The 13,398-nt window shown below is 39.8% G+C and overlaps 2 non-coding genes across 2 annotated transcripts; one reads left to right on the top strand and one right to left on the bottom strand.

Moving 5' to 3' along the window:
- Nucleotides 1–5,059: 5,059 nt before the first annotated feature.
- LOC131247469 (small nucleolar RNA R71) lies at nt 5,060–5,166 on the bottom strand. The gene has a single exon (XR_009171762.1). It is a non-coding gene; the product is annotated as a small nucleolar RNA R71 (small nucleolar RNA).
- Nucleotides 5,167–12,272: 7,106 nt separating this feature from the next.
- On the top strand, nt 12,273–12,379 carry LOC131247468 (small nucleolar RNA R71). The gene has a single exon (XR_009171761.1). It is a non-coding gene; the product is annotated as a small nucleolar RNA R71 (small nucleolar RNA).
- The last annotated feature ends 1,019 nt before the right edge of the window (nt 12,380–13,398 follow it).

The following is a 13,398-nucleotide window of genomic DNA, read 5'->3' as shown; positions in this document are numbered from 1 at the left end:
GAATTTCATCACTGTTTGGTGTCCTATAAGCCGTCAAAATGATGACTCTCAGTGGGAACATCCTTCCTTTCATCTCCGGGATAGAATATATTTGTGAATAAATACTAACCAATATTGCATATGTTCTTTGACAGAGAGAATTACAAGGGATGTACGTATTCAAGCTCTAGATTTCAGGAGATATGGCGATCTTAGCGAAAGAGATGATTTTCTACTTCATACCGACGAGATTTGTAGTTGAGTATGCCTCTGACCAGCCTTAGGCCTAGTAAGAACAACCTGTATTAAGCAGGAAAAGCAAATTTCCAGTTACTGTTGGGGTTGTAATAGTCTCCCCAATAGCACAAGAAAATGAGAACGATTGGATAGTGGTGATGCACCGGAGATCAAGAGTCGCAGCCAGGATGAGCCCATCAATGCCAAGGACTAGGGGACCTGTTACACGAAATGCATCAAAGAAAAACCCCGAACTCACTCCCCCAACAATATATCCAGTAAAATCTTCTTCTTCGCCCTTGCGCTGAGAATTCCCGACCCTACTTGCTACAAGTATTCGATGGCCTAAAAAGTAGAAAGGTAAGTCGCATATGGAGGGTTCACCAGTTTATGTATCACCTCAAAGTCCATCGCCTCGCGTTGTATCGCAATCAGTTGAATCTTATGAAAGCACAGAAGGATCAAACAAAACTCCTTTTTTAACAAGTCCCATCACACCGACCTATTCCCCTTCCACCTCGATGACTGCCTCATTAGGAAATGAAGAAGCTACGGTATGCATGGCCAGAACAAGTAAAGACCCCCCCAACCACCACTGAAGACAAATTAGTTGAAATGGCTCAAGCACAGAAAATGCTAATGGGTGAGTGTAGGAATCTTCGGGAAGCCCTGGCCACCCTCGCACATAATGTAGCCTAGATAGTATCACCCCCAATGATGGCTATTATGAATGAACAGGAACAACAGCCAGAAGGTTCTTAACCGCCTAGAGTGGGATCACATGGATTCATCCCTGTGACAAGAGTCATAACTTAGGAGGAAGTACAACAGGTGGTAGTAGAAACTGTTCGAATGGAAAGGGAACATGACAGTACAGGAAGGTTCCGGTATCGAACGCCATATCCAAGGGAAGTAGAAGATGTACCTTTCCCTGCCAATTTTAAACACCCTGATTGTCAAAAATTTAGTGGAGACGGATCCCCTGATGAACATCTGATGCATTTCATCACATCTATGGGGAATTTCTCCACTGTTCCCCAATATTGCCTACGACTATTCAAGTCTTCTTTAACGGGAAAGGCGTTTCGGTGGTATTCCAGCCTGGCCCCTGAATTAATACAAACTTGGGAACACATGTAGGATGCGTTTATGTCAAATTTCTTTTCATCGGAACATGATGTTAGCATTGCAGAATTAGCATCCATAAGACAGGGAAAATGAGTCTATGAAGAAATTCATTAGCAGGTGGAAAACCTTAAGGGCATCATGCCGCCAATTATCTTAAGAGAGGGAGAAAGTAAAAATGTGTTAAGCTCCATGTACACAGGGATTGCATTTGGACTCACCAGCGCCAACATAAGGACTTTTCAAGATCTGGCGACCAAAGCGCATGCGTTGGAGCTGATGACTAAAAAATGCCAGCCTTCCAAGCTAGAACCAAAAGAAGAGGACCAAACAGGGCAGTAGTGATCAGGGTCAAATATTGCATATCAGACCCCAGTAATTGCCTAAATTGACGTACATGATGAGGCTTAATGGAGTGTTTTACTCGTGTTTTTATTACAGGATGAAATCAGGAGTATGTATTGGAAATTGATGTTAAAGGCATGGATTTTAGGATCCAAAGTCTCCAGAGCATGGGATGGACTCCAGAAAACCAATAGTGAAGATTTTACACGCCTGGGATCTGAGGAAAGCACGATAAAGAGGCCCGAAAAGGGTCTAGAATGCAAGATCACATGGTTCCCGCTATCCGATCAGTTTGAAACTTCATACATGGGATGAGGGCCGTAAATTAACCGTACATATTAAATTTCAGCCATTGAAGATCTCGGGAAGTGAGCCAACTGACAAATCAGCCCATTAATCTCCAATTTTAGGCCCACCTACAATCTGGATATACTTCAAATTTGACTTAAACGGTTTAAAGAAGATGAGAAATAGGATGGACGGATTGGATTTCTCGAAATCATCACAGTGGACCCATATGTATAATGTATGTACATAGTGCACATGTGCACTATCGGAGCACCGAACGCACCTAAGTCGGTCAGCAGCGCTGACCCGACTCCCTTTTCAAAAACAGAAATTTCCGTTTCAGCGTCCGCGGAACCGAACCGCGGTCGTCGGTCGTGGGGCCCACCTAGTGTCCAAATGGACAATCCAAACCGTCCATCCACTTCCTGGGGCAGCCATTACCATTGCCTAGGTGGCAAAAATTCAAATGAACGCATAGATCAGAGCCCAGCCGTTCAAACGCAGGTTGGACGGCAAGACAGAAAGCCGCGTGGGCTGCACCGAATCCACCCCAAAATCAGTCAATTCCTACTGATTTTTCGAGCTGAAACCAATGGACGGCGTGGATTCCTGTGAAAAGTCCAATAATGGACCCAACCATCATCGCAGCGTCGGTTTGGCGTCCGCGAAACGCACGGACGCTGCCAGTTTTTGCAGAAATTAGTGGGCCCCGTACGTCACCCGTACGGCCTATCCGATCCGTCCATCGTGTAGAGGGCTTCGAGAGCTTCAAAACCATGTTGATATTCCTCGCCCATGCGTACACACGTGTGCGGTACAGAGGCCAAAAGTAGACTGCCCCGGGACGTTCAAAACTGAGTTTTTTGAGATTTCTTCTGTAGGCCGCGCTAATGGACCTTCAAAACCACCCATTCTTAACTGAAATTTCATTCTGAATCCAATGGACGGGGTGGATTTTCTAAAAAATACCTCTGTAGGGCCCACCGATCACGGCTGTAAAAATTTATACTCCGAGTCCTTCTACGACTCTGCCACCGACCCCAGCCATCCAGCAGCTATAAAAGGGGAGTTTTGGACGTGGGAAAGGCATTCAGAACCAGGGGATTCCAGATCTGGAGCAAGGGAGAGAAGAAAGAGAAGAAAGAAGAGAGAGAGAGATCGATTGGTTTGGTGTTTAATTTTTATGAATTTTATTTAATATTTTTTTTATGGATTTTATGGGTCACTAATCTCTCAGCTAGGGCTGAGATGAAGCCCCTAATTTGATTAGCTCTTGTATTGGTTGATTTACTTTGAATTTCAATTAATTTGTTTCTTTCTTTAAGTGGGCTTTATGGGTTTAAATTCTATACTTCTCCATCTATGAACTTGACCAAAGTATATATATGGATGTTGTTTGGATGCATATTATAGGTGCTTGTGTCTGATCAAGAACAGGTTTCTTATAGAGGAAGAAACAGGATGCTTTAATGAATTGTACATCCCTTATGCCCGACCAAGGATATGGGATATGTCATTCATGGCATTGCTTAAAGGAATTAGACAGTCTGTATGCCCGATTAAGGACACAGATTGTGCTTTCTCTATTTAAGTGGTATCAATCTAGATCAAGGTGAATCAACAGACAAAACAAGGGTTAGGATAATTAGGGGTGGATTCGAAAGTCCTAGTGCTCTCTCTCTGATTGAATTTTCTTCCCTGTTCTTAATTGTTTTTTTTCCCCTAAAATTGTGCTTAGTAGTTCATTCCATTATCTGTTTGATTAGTTAAGGAGAGTCATAGATTTGAATTGTGACGACTAGTCCTTGTGGAAACGATCTCGTAATACGTACCGTACCTGCATCTGATTCGTATACTTGCGAGTTTAAATATCATTTAAATCGTGTTGGTTTAAATAAAACATCAAGTTTTTGGCACCGTTGCCGGGGACTATTTTGGTCCAATTGGATTTAAGATTCTCTCTTATCATAATTCATAGTCTTAGGTTTTTTACTACCTTTAGGTTAATTTTTTTTTAGAAACTAACCTATTTCCTGTTTTGTAGGGACCTGACATAAACTACTAATTTGGTAATCTCTTTCCAAATTTTCTATTTTTTTTTCTAAATTCTATTTTTAGAAATAAGGTTTTATTTTTTTAGAAAGTTTCTATTTCTAGGCTATTTTATTTTATTTTTAGAAATTTTCTATTTTCTAATTTTAGATTCGGATTCTTCTTTCAAGTAACTTTCTATTTTCTAGTTTTAGAAATTTTTTCCCTTTTTAGAAACTAACTTAGTTTTTATTTCTAAGATTACAAACTTTCTTTTTTAGAAATTAACCGTTGCTTAGGATTTTTTTTTTCTAGCATTATTTTAGTAAATTTAATTTATTTTTGTTTTCTTTTTGTTTACATGAATTAAGTAAGGAAGCTGCTAAATAACATTGTCTTCAAAAGGAGGAGCTCTCAAATCTACAGACATTCATCATCTCCTTTTCCGGGTTCTTCTTTCCAATTTTCATTTACATAGCTTTTTCTTGTTTTAGAATCTCATAGTTGCTAGGTCTAGTTTTATTTCTCTTAGGTTGCTTCTTAGTTTAGCTTTCTTTCTTACATTGCAATAACATAGTTTATGCTAGGACGTAGATCTCTGAATATAGAACTAGCACCGTTTGATCCTGAGATTGAAAGAACAATTCGTGAAAGATTGAGAAATAATCCTGTTGAAATGGCGAATGAGACTGAAGTTAAAGCTCTCAAAGATTATTCAGCTCCTGTCCAATTTAATGCGCCTTCATGCATAGTGTTGCCAACCACTACGGCAGCACACTTTGAACTTAAACCTGGAGTCATACAATTGTTGCCATCCTTTTATGGATTGGACAAGGAGGACCCATATCATCATGTGAAAGAATTCTTAAACATTTGCTCCACCTTTAAGTTCCAAAACTTCTCAGACGATTCGATCCGCCTATGCCTGTTTCCTTTTTCTTTGAAGGATAAGGCGAAAGCATGGTTGAATTCTCTAGAAGTTGGATCTATCACTACATGGGACCAACTGTCTAAGAAGTTCTTAAACAAGTTCTTCCCCGTTCACAAAACCAATGCCCTCCGTAGAGAAATTACTAACTTCACACAAAAAGAGGGCGAGCACTTTCATGAATGTTGGGAAAGATGGAAGGACTTGCTTCTTAAATGTCCTCACCATGGTTTTGAGAAGTGGCAACAAGTTCAATACTTCTATGATGGTCTGACACCACAAAACCGTCGCATGGTTGATGCCACCAGTGGAGGGTCATTCATGACCAAAAGTGATGTCGAAGCATGGAACTTCTTTGAAACCTTGTGCGAAAATTCCCAGCAATGGGATTATTCAAATAGAGGTGACAGAAGTCCCCAACCACAAAAGAGAGGTGGTATATATGAGATAGGAGTCATGCCAGAGCTGAGCGCCAAGCTTGATAACCTGACAAAGAAAGTTGATGCTCTGGTATTAAATAATGGACCACCACAAACAGCTCAAGTCGAGGCATATGCCACATGTTCTAGTCCTGCCCATCCTATGCAGTCTTGTCCATCTGGTGCAGCATTCCCAGAACTTCTCTTTGAACAAGTTCATGCTATGAACACTTTTCAAAAATCTGGGAATGATCCTTACTCGAACACATACAACCCAGGGTGGGCTAGACATCCAAATTTCTCTTGGGCAAAAGGACCACAACAAGGAGGACCATCTGGAAATCCTCCCATGCAACCGCACCTCCAAATTGGCAGTCAACAACCTCAACAGTTTCCACAATATCAACAACTGCCTACATAATCAAGGAAACCATCTCTTGAGGATACACTCCATCTTTTCATGCAGAGTTCTCTCCAATTCCAAAAAGACACCCAACAAACCTTATTGGCCAACCAGCAAAGCTTACATGCAAATGCACAATCCATTACCAAGCTAGAAGTACAAATGGGTCAACTAGCTGCCACATTGAGTGAGAGAGAGAAGGGCAAGTTCCCTAGCCAACCTGAGGCTAATCCAAAGAGACAGTGTGAGATTGGCTCTAATTCCAACCAAGGGCAATATCATGAACAGGCCAAATCGATCACTACCCTTAGGTCAGGCGAGCAGATTGATAACAGAATAGAGATGCCTGGGGATGAATCAAATTCTAAAACAGAAGATCAAGATGAAGCAGAGAGCCATACCAATGCATCCAAAGTCCAAAAGCTCTCTGACTCTCCAAGAGCCACTAATGTGCCACCTTATGTGCCCAAAGCACCCTTTCCTCAACGTCTGGCACCAATAAAGAAAAGAAATAACTTTGATGAAATCTTGGATGTGTTTCAAAAAGTGCAAGTCAACATCCCATTGCTTGACGCTATCAAGCAAGTCCCTGCTTACGCTAAGTTTCTTAAAGATTTATGCACTCAAAAGCGTAAGCAGAATGTTTAAAAGAAAGTCTTCCTTGCAGAGCAGCTCAGCTCCATGATTCAACATAACACCCCTCCTAAATTTAGGGATCCAGGAGCTCCCACCATTTCTTGCGGCATAGGAGATCATAAGATCGGGAAGGCATTACTTGATTTAGGGGCGAGTGTCAATTTGTTACCATATTCGGTTTATGAGCAGCTAGGACTTGGTGAGTTGAAACCGACTAAGGTAACATTACAACTAGCCGATAGATCTGTCAAGGTGCCCCGGGGTGTTATTGAAGATGTATTAATCCAGGTTGATAAATTTTATTTTTCAGTGGATTTCATAGTTATAGATACTCAGCCTGTCCAGAATCTTCATAGTCAGATCCTAGTCATTTTGGGTCGTCCATTTTTGGCCACATCTAATGCTATTATCAATTGCAGGAATGGAGTTATGAAATTGTCCTTTGGTAACATGAATATTAAACTCAATGTTTTTAATGCAGGACAACAATCCTCAGATTTGGATGACATATTTGAAGTAGACATGATCGAGAGCCTTGTACAGGACTCCTTCCGTACATCTTTTGAAGATCCTCTTGAGACCTGCTTAGCACAATCGGGCATGGATTTTGACATTGATAGTCCCATCCATGAAGTCAATGCGTTGCTCGACTCTACTCCTATATTGGAGACTGAAAAATGGAGAGCGAAAGTGGAACCTCTTCATCCCTCTGAGACTCTTCCTGACAGCACAGTTTGTAACTCTGAGAAGACAAAGGCGAGCAGGCTGCTTAATGTTCTTAAAGCATATAAGGCAGCAATTAAACGGAAGATAGAAAAAATCCAGGGAGTATGCCCCACTGCATGGATGGATCATGCTGTGGTAATATCGCATAACATGCAAAGGAAGCGTGATCCTAACATAGAAGAAGTCGTTCGAGCAGAAGTCCTTAAATTATTTGACGACAGTGTCAGTTGCCTTATTTCAGATAGCACAGTTCATGGGAACTCACATCACTTGTCTGGGATCGGTTAATGAAAGTGTTGAGGTAATTTCTTTGGCGGACCCCAGTTATAAAGATTATTTCATTCATGGTCCGTTCTTGTCTGGCTGAAGACGTTAAACTTAGCGCTCATGGGAGGCAACCCAGCCTTTTGCTTTATTGTATTGCTTTTTATTTCATTCATTTTCATTTTTCTTAGTTAGTTACTTCAATGTTTGTGGGTAACATTACTGCAAACCCTCACGAGACTACAACTCGTCCACTAGGGGTAACCTAGGGGTTTAAAGGCTTGTTGCATGCGCTAAATGCAATCGAGAGCACCTGCGAAAGTGGTATAGGTAGGATCTTCTTTTGTTTTTCTTTTTGTTATTTTTGCTTATGTTGATTTCTCTCTTGTGCTAACTCGCTTTTACGTTGAAATTTTTCACAAATTTTGAGAAAGCTTCTTGATTCTCCATCCAGGTATTATCTTTTCATCACTCCTCTTTTATTCTCGTTGTCCCATGTGCATTGCTTGTTTATTTCTTTTACATTGAGGACAATGTCGATTTTAGGTTGGGGGTGGGAGATTAGGTTACCTAATCAGTATTTTCTTGGTCTTGAGCAAAATTTGTGAAAATTTTAAAATTTTTTTTCTGCATTTCTATTGAATTCAAAGTGATTTTGAAGGATAGTTGTGATTTTAACATTATAAGATACATGATGTTGGTAACTAATGACTCTTGGATTCAGCCATCTGCTTGATTTCACAGTCAATTTTGAATTGTTAATCCATGATTAGACGTTGTAAACATTGATTGAGTCATGATTTCACATATCACATCTCGCTTGCACATTAAGTTTTGGTTCGATAACTGAATGATTAACTTGGTTAATCATTCAGTTAATATTGACTGAGGCAATCTCAATCAATATTTGACTCAATCAATTAATATGTACGGTTAATTTACGGCCCTCATCTCATGTATGAAGTTTCGAACTGATCGGATAGCGGGAACCATGTGATCTTGCATTCTGGACCCTTTTCGGGCCCCTTTGGCTTGCTTTCCTCAGATCCCAGGCGTGTAAAATCTTCATTATTGGTTCTCTGGAGTCCATCCCGTGCTCAGGAGACTTTGGATCATGAAATCCATGCCTTTAACATCAATTTTCAATTAACGCTCCTGACTTCATCCTGTAATAAAAATACAATTAAAATACTCCATTAAGCATTATCATATACGTAAAATCTAGTAATGATTAGGGTCTAATATGCAATATTCGACCCTGATCACAACCCCCAACCAGCATTTTGCTAGTCCCGAGCAAAACATGCGAAAAATAATTTCAGAAATAAAAGACAATTCCTGTAAACTCAAGTGACTTGTGAACAGATAGTTGAGATGTGAAAATTTTAAGATTCATGATTGGTGTGTGGAATTTTTCTCTTGGAATCAAGCTCTCGACAGATTTCATAATTAATTTCAAACTATTAATCCATTAATTGGAACAATTCTGAACATCGAGCTCCATGAATGTAAAGTGTAATCTCGACTTACAAACATTAAGAGATCCAATTGTCAATCTCATGATATCATTGGTAATTCGTGACAACCAAGCTTGAAACCAACACTTATCTCGCAGATTTATTTTTTACCAGCCTTTGATTTTCTTTATGAGCAGTAACGCAAATGAGGGGAATCAAATTCTTACCTATAGGGAGCAAACCTATGACGAAAACTTGTCGCCTAACTTTTTTTTTTTTTCATATGTCACCTATGGAGAATCAAATCTGCACCTATAGGGAGCAAACCTATGGTGAAGATTATGTGACTTAGCCTTTTAATTCTTCTTTTTACCAAGTTAATCATTCAGTTATCGAACCAAAACTTAATGTGCAAGCGAGATGTGATATGTGAAATCATGACTCAATCAATGTTTACAACGTCTAATCATGGATTAACAATTCAAAATTGACTGTGAAATCAAGCAGATGGCCGAATCCAAGAGTCATTAGTTACCAACATCATGTATCTTATAATGTTAAAATCACAACTATCCTTCAAAATCACTTTGAATTCAATAGAAATTCAGAAAAAATTTTAAAATTTTCACAAATTTTGCTCAAGACCAAGAAAATACTGATTAGGTAACCTAATCTCCCACCCCCAACCTAAAATCTACATTGTCCTCAATGTAAAAGAAATAATCATGCGATGCACATGGGACAACGAATAATAAAAGAGGAATGAGGGAAAGATAGTACCTGGACGGAGAATCAAGAGGCTTCCCAAAATTATCAATGTAAGAGCAAGTTAGGGCAAGAGAGAAATTAACAAAAGCAAAAATAACAAAAAGAAAAAGAAAAGAAGATCCTACCTATACCACTTTCGCAGGTGCTCTCGATTGCATTTAGCGCATGCAACAAGCCTTTAAACCCCTAGGTTACCCCTAGTGGACGAGTTGTAGTCTCGTGAGGGTTTGCAGTAATGTTACCCACAACATTGAAGTAACTAACTAAGAAAAATGAAAATGAATGAAATAAAAAACAATACAATAAAGCAAAAGGCTGGGTTGCCTCCCATGAGCGCTAAGTTTAACGTCTTCAGCCAGACAAGAACGGACCATGAATGAAATAATCTTTATAACCAGGGTCCGCCAAAGAAATTCCCTCAACACTTTCATTAACCGATCCCAGACAAGTGATGTGAGTTCCCATGAACTGTGCTATCTGAAATAAGGCAACTGACACTGTCGTCAAATAATTTAAGGACTTTTGCTCGAACGACTTCTTTTATGTTAGGATCACGCTTCCTTTGCATGTTATGCAATATTACCACAGCATGATCCATCCATACAGTGGGGCATACTCCCTGGATTTTTTCTATCTTCCGTTCAATTGCTGCCTTATATGCTCTAAGAACATTAAGCAGCCTGCTCGCCTTTGTCTTCTCAGAGTTACAAACTGTGCTGTCAGGAAGAGTCTCAGAGGGATGAAGAGGTTCCACTTTCGCTCTCCATTTTTCAGTCTCCAATATAGGAGTAGAGTCGAGCAATGCATTGACTTCATGGATGGGACTATCAATGTCAAAATCCATGCCCGATTGTGCTAAGCAGGTCTCAAGAGGATCTTCAAAAGATGTACGGAAGGAGTCCTGCACAAGGCTCTCGATCATGTCCACTTCAAATATGTCATCCAAATCTGAGGATTGTTGTCCTGCATTAAAAACATTGAGTTTAATATTCATGTTACCAAAGGACAATTTCATAACTCCATTCCTGCAATTGATAATAGCATTAGATGTGGCCAAAAATGGACGACCCAAAATGACTGGGATCTGACTATGAAGATTCTGGACAGGCTGAGTATCTATAACTATGAAATCCATTGGAAAATAAAATTTATCAACCTGGATTAACACATCTTCAATAACACCCCGGGCACCTTGACAGATCTATCGGCTAGTTGTAATGTTACCTTAGTCGGTTTCAACTCACCAAGTCCTAGCGCTCATAAACCGAATATGGTAACAAATTGACACTCGCCCCTAAATCAAGTAATGCCTTCCCGATCTTATGATCTCCTATGCCGCAAGAAATGGTGGGAGCTCCTGGATCCCTAAATTTAGGAGGGTGTTATGTTGAATCATGGAGCTGAGCGCTCTGCAAGGAAGACTTTCTTATGAACATTTTGCTTACGCTTTTGAGTGCATAAATCTTTAAGAAACTTAGCGTAAGCAGAGGACTTGCTTGATAGCGTCAAGCAACGGGATGTTGACTTGCACTTTTTGAAACACATCCAAGATTTCATCAAAGTTATTTCTTTTCTTTATTGGTGCCAGACGTTGAGGAAAGGGTGCTTTGGGCACATAAGGTGGCACATTAGTGGCTCTTGGAGAGTCAGAGAGCTTTTGGACTTTGGATGCATTGGTATGGCTCTCTGCTTCATCTTGATCTTCTGTTTTAGAATTTGATTCATCCCCAGGCATCTCTATTCTGTTATCAATCTGCTTGCCTGACCTAAGGGTAGTGATTGATTTGGCCTGTTCATGATATTGCCCTTGGTTGGAATTAGAGCCAATCTCATACTGTCCCTTTGGATTAGCCTCCGGTTGGCTAGGGAACTTGCCCTTCTCTCTCTCACTCAATGTGGCAGCTAGTTGACCCATTTGTACTTCCAACTTGGCAATGGATTGTGCATTTGCATGTAAGCTTTGCTGGTTGGCCAGTAAGGTTTGTTGGGTGTCTTTTTGGAATTGGAGAGAACTCTGCATGAAAAGATGGAGTGTATCCTCAAGAAATGGTTTCCTTGATTGTGTAGGCAGTTGTTGATATTGTGGAAACTGTTGAGGTTGTTGACTGCCAACTTGGAGGTGCGGTTGCATGGGAGGATTTCCAGATGGTCCTCCTTGTTGTGGTCCTTTTACCCAAGAGAAATTTGGATGTCTAGCCCACCCTGGGTTGTATGTGTTCGAGTAAGGATCATTCCCAGATTTTTGAAAAGTGTTCATAGCATGAACTTGTTCAGAGAGAAGTTCTGGGAATGCTGCACCAGATGGACAAGACTGCATAGGGTGGGCAGGACTAGAACATGTGGCATATGCCTCGACTTGAGCTGTTTGTGGTGGTCCATTATTTAATACCAGAGCATCAACTTTCTTTGTCAGGTTATCAAGCTTGGCGCTCAGCTCTGGTATGACTCCTATCTCATATATACCACCTCTCTTTTGTGGTTGGGGACTTCTGTCACCTCTATTTGAATAATCCCATTGCTGGGAATTTTCGCACAAGGTTTCAAAGAAGTTCCACGCTTCGACATCACTTTTGGTCATGAATGACCCTCCACTAGTGGCATCAACCATGCGACGGTTCTGTGGTGTCAGACCGTCATAAAAGTATTGAACTTGTTGCCACTTCTCAAAACCATGGTGAGGACATTTAAGAAGCAAGTCCTTCCATCTTTCCCAACATTCATGAAAGTGCTCGCCCTCTTTTTGTGTGAAGTTAGTAATTTCTCTACGGAGGGCATTAGTTTTGTGAACGGGGAAGAACTTGTTTAAGAACTTCTTAGACAGTTGGTCCCATGTAATGATAGATCCAACTTCTAAAGAATTCAACCATGCTTTCGCCTTATCCTTCAAAGAAAAGGGAAACAGACGTAGGCGGATCGAATCGTCTGAGAAGTTTTGGAACTTAAAGGTGGAGCAAATGTTTAAGAATTCTTTCACATGATGATATGGGTCCTCCTTGTCCAATCCATAAAAGGATGGCAACAATTGTATGACTCCAGGTTTAAGTTCAAAGTGTGCTGCCGTAGTGGTTGGCAACACTATGCATGAAGGCGCATTAAATTGGACAGGAGCTGAATAATCTTTGAGAGCTTTAACTTCAGTCTCATTCGCCATTTCAACAGGATTATTTCTCAATCTTTCACGAATTGTTCTTTCAATCTCAAGATCAAACGGTGCTAGTTCTATGTTCAGAGATCTACGTCCTAGCATAAACTATGTTATCAATATAAGAAAGAAAACTAAACTAAGATGCAACCTAAGATGAATAAAACTAAAGGAAAAAGTTATGAATTCCTAAAAACAAGAGAAAGCTATGTAAACGAGAATTGGAAAGAAGAACCCGAGAAAAGGAGATGATGAATGTCTGAAGATTTGAGAGCTCCTCCTTTTGAAGACAATGTTATTTAGCAGCTTCCTTCCTTAATTCCTGTAAACAAAAAGAAAACAAAAATAAATTAAATTTACTAAAATAATGCTAGAAAAAAAAATCCTAAGCAACGGTTAATTTCTAAAAAAGAAAGTTTGTAATCTTAGAAATAAAAACTAAGTTAGTTTCTAAAAAGGGAAAAAATTTCTAAAACTAGAAAATAGAAAGTTACTTGAAAGAAGAATCAGAATCTAAAATTAGAAAATAGGAAATTTCTAAAAATAAAATAAAATAGCCTAGAAATAGAAACTTTCTAAAAAAAATAAAACCTTAATTCTAAAAATAGAATTTAGAAAAAAAATAGAAAATTTGGAAAGAGATTACCAAA

Source organism: Magnolia sinica, chromosome 5 (genome assembly GCF_029962835.1).
Source record: "Magnolia sinica isolate HGM2019 chromosome 5, MsV1, whole genome shotgun sequence".
NCBI lineage: Eukaryota > Viridiplantae > Streptophyta > Magnoliopsida > Magnoliales > Magnoliaceae > Magnolia > Magnolia sinica.
This window is presented reverse-complemented; position numbering and strand designations above follow the sequence as displayed.